Below are 4,048 nucleotides of genomic sequence, written 5' to 3' on the forward strand. Positions count from 1 at the left end.
ACCCAGGAGCAACAGGTGGTTCCGATGGAGAATGTTGACAGGCCCCTTCCCCTCCTCGGGCATCACCCGGAATACCGGTAGGCTTGGCATCTGACTCTCCATTACATAGGGCGTGGCTGCCCAGCAGTCAGCCAACTTGTACTTTCCAGGTAATCCCAAATTCCTTATGAGGACTCAGTCTCCCAGCAGGAGTTGGGAGAACTTCACCTTCTGGTCATACCTCCTCTTATTTCCTGGATTCTGCTTGGCGGCTGCCACCCCAGCCAATTCGTAAACCCTTTTCAGCTCTCTCCTCATTCAGACACATACTTCAGATAAGGCTTCAGCTGTACATCACCCGCGTCAGTCCCAAAACAGAGGTCAATGGGCAACCTCGCCTCGCGCCCAAAAATGTCACGATAATAGGTGGAGTATCCAGTAGCTTCATTGCGTGTACAGTTGTAACAGTGAACCAGATGCCCAATATGTTGACTCCATCGGCTCTTCTTGCTGATCTCCAGAGTCCCAAGCATATCTACCAAGTTTTGATTAAACCTCCAAGGCTGGTGATCGTCCTGTGGATGATAAGGCATGGTCCTTGATTTCTCCACTCCCAGTATGCCCAGTAACTCATAGATGTGCTTACTCTCAAAGTCCCGTCCCTGGTCACTATGTATCCGCCGGGGAAAGCCATAATGCATGAAATACTTCTCCCATAACACTTTTGCCACCGTAGTCGCCCTCTGGTTTGGTAGGAAAAACCTGAGCATATCTAGCATAGTAGTCCGTGACGACTAAGACTTTCGCCGTGTTGTTCTATGGACAGAAAATCCATGCACACCAGGTCCAGGGGCCCTGTACTCTGCAAGTGTGCAAAGGAGCGGTCTGCACAGGGAGTGTCTTCCGGCGTAAGCAGTGAATGCACGACTTGCAGTATTCTTCAATCTCTGACTTCATTCGGGGTCAGTAAAACCTGTCTTTGAACAATCCTTAAGTCTTCTCCACCCCAAAATGTCCAGAATCATCGTGAAGTGACTGCAACGCGATCTTCCGGTACTTCTCAGGCAGGACCAACTGCCAATGCTGAGGTCAGTCGGGGGGTGACATTACTTGGTATAAAATATGATTCTTCAACTTCAACCAAGGCCGTTCCCTCAGAAATGGAGGCACTGCCGCGTGTTTTATCTTCTCCGCTCACGCCATATCCCCCTTTTCCACTGCGTAACAAATTGTGCCAATGCCCGGGTCATCTCACTGAGCAGCTGCCACTTCCCCAGGACTTAACTCCGGCAGCTGATTGGTCTTCAGAGCAGTCAGGTCACAGTAAACTGGGGGTAGGGCGTTGTCAGTGGGTCCACTGCGCGATCCGGCCTCTCCTTCTCCTTGGCCTTCATAGTGATAGCAAACTGACACACAGTCTTCACCCCAGGGGCAGGTACGCTCTCCCACTCCTCAACTCCCTCCAGTTCCTCATGCATCCATGGGGACTAAGCGTCTGCATCGACGTTCCAGCTCCCCGGCCGGTACTTCAGGCTGAAATCATATACCGGCAATGCCGCCAACCACCGATGGCCTCTGCAGTTTGGGTCTCACCAGTACCCCAGCCGGAAATCGTGACTCCCCCTTGAGGTCTTCCAGGGCGTCCACTAAAAGGGCCTCGCCATCAGGCACTCTGGGAAACCTGGGTGTCCCCATCACTCTTGCTACTTCTCCGGGCCCTAGGTACTACTCTAGGCTTCACCTGAGCACACTACAGAGTTTCTCTTTTAAATTCAGTATCCAGCCCAGTGCGGCCCCGCACTTCCTCAAAAGCAGCTCTAAACACTGTGTGCACCGACAGCGTCTCCAAAAAACTCTCACCCGCCTTCTCCTTGCAGGCCCCCCATGAGCCTCCGTACTATAGGGGTGTTGGTCCCCAGCAGAATTGAAACCCCCCCCCCATCTCAACCGGGTCCGGGCAAATCAGCACCAAGGCCTCGTGAGCCTCAGACACTCCCACATCGGACTCAGAGAACTCCAGTTTCACTGACGTACAGGTAATCACCAGAACTGATACCCCAAATCTCCAGTGCACCGAAGGGTGTCAAGGGTAAATGTTTCAAATACTGATTGTAGAACGAATGGTACAGCAACGTAACCTGCGACGCAGTGTTGCGTATAGCTTTTGCATATATTCCCTCTATCCGTAACGACACACTGGATCGAGGTCCTACCAATCCCTCTGGGATAGGGTCTTTTCCTTTCAGGGGTCCTGTAGCACATTGCTGGGAACGTGCTATCCCAGAGACACCAGGCTGTTCCCTCACTGGGTCTCCTCTAAGTTTCCCGACCCCTCTTCCAGCTGGGATACCAATGGGCTCACTCTCCGAGGGGCTTCCTGCCATTCACATTCCCACTGGAAGTGCCCCACTTCCCACAGTTATAACACACGCCTCATCTGGTGGGACCCTGGCTCCCTACGGGCCGCTGTGCAGTCCGTCCCCTCAGGGAGGGGCCCTCTCTGCTAGTCCTATCCTGTGGAGGGACCCCACCTGCCGTGACCCCCCACCCCCCGCCGTGACCTCTCTGTTCTCAGCTCTGCCACCACCTCTTTTACTATTTGCCAGGTGGAGCTGGCCCCAGTCACTTCACCACAAGGGGCTACTACTGAGGACTGCACCGTGCGAACGGAGTCCTCTCCTGACTCCAAAGCGTCCTCTTCCTCCCTCACCTCTCTGAGCAGGTGAGCAAATGATGGGGGGGGGGGGCGGGGGGAACGTGTTCTGCGGGACTGCCGGAGACTCCAAGCAATTGTGTCACGCCGCTGGGTGCCTCTGGTTACCTGGTCCTTCCTTATCTGATCTACATCAGCCCCAGGCGCCTCAAACAATTTAGCCGTCTCTCTAGCCGAAAAAGATACGCAGAAAGCTTCTCCCCTTTCTCCTGACACAGGTTTTGAAGTCCCCCTAAGAGCTCCAGCGTGCTCCCCGTCAGACCAAAAGCCTCCTCTAATGCACCTAGATACTCAGCAATGGAAGCAGAGGGCTGGTTAACTTTCACGACTCTTACTACTTCAGTCGCCAACCCCCTCAAACTTTCAACCAATCTCTGTCACTTTTCTTCCTCAAAACACTGCCACTCACCTAATAACAGAGACTTGCTCCACCCATGTGTCACAATCATCTTCACCTTCAGGGGTGGGTGTTTTCCCCGAGAAAATTCTTAACTTCTGACATGGACACTCTGCCTTGTTCACCAGGGTGGCAATGGCTGACGCCAACTCAGAACCCTCACCCACCGGTGGGGAATGGGGACTAATTAAACTCTCCGAATCCGACCACTCCTTCCCCTCATCCTGCAGAAACGATAGGACCCGGTCTCTAAAATCTCTGCCCCCAGATGCAGCCAACTCCTCTGGTGTCCCATCAGACCCTAGCTCTGTGACAATGTGAACGTCCTATGGCCCCACCTCACCGGGATCACAAATAGACGTTGGCAGTCCCACCACCGTGACGTCAACACTAGTCCGAACTAACACAAAGCCTGAGTCCGCCATTTTACCAAACTTTCTAGCTACGATTTTGACCTTGCTGACAGCTTTAACCATATTCAAACAGCGAATTAGCACTTCCTCCGTGGTACGCATATCCACCCCACTTAATACGCAGGCATGATTAACCAGTAATTCCTCAGAGTCACACCAGCGTGCAATCTTAGCCGTTTCCATCTCAGCACTAGTTTAAACAGGGCGATCACACAGCATCCAATAGGATCAAATCCCAGACAAGCCCCCAAACGTAAGCCTCCGACTTGCTCAGCTCATGTTCGTCCAGGGGAAGCACCCTCAGCCCCGCCAACCTGGGTAATCAAATTTGTGTAGATGCTGTGTAATGTGCCCCAATACAAACGCACAATGCAAAAATCAGACAATATACAATAAATGATTAAATGATTACACTTCATAAATCTTACTGTGTCTCTGTGGTTAGTGGGGAAACAAAGTATAAAAGAAAAAAGCGCCACACTTATCAAAGTTAAACAGTTCGTGCACAATCGTTAGAGCTCAGGAACAGGATCTTCTCTCCACCAT

Source organism: Mobula birostris, chromosome 7, assembly GCF_030028105.1.
Source record: "Mobula birostris isolate sMobBir1 chromosome 7, sMobBir1.hap1, whole genome shotgun sequence".
In the NCBI taxonomy this organism is placed as follows: domain Eukaryota; kingdom Metazoa; phylum Chordata; class Chondrichthyes; order Myliobatiformes; family Myliobatidae; genus Mobula; species Mobula birostris.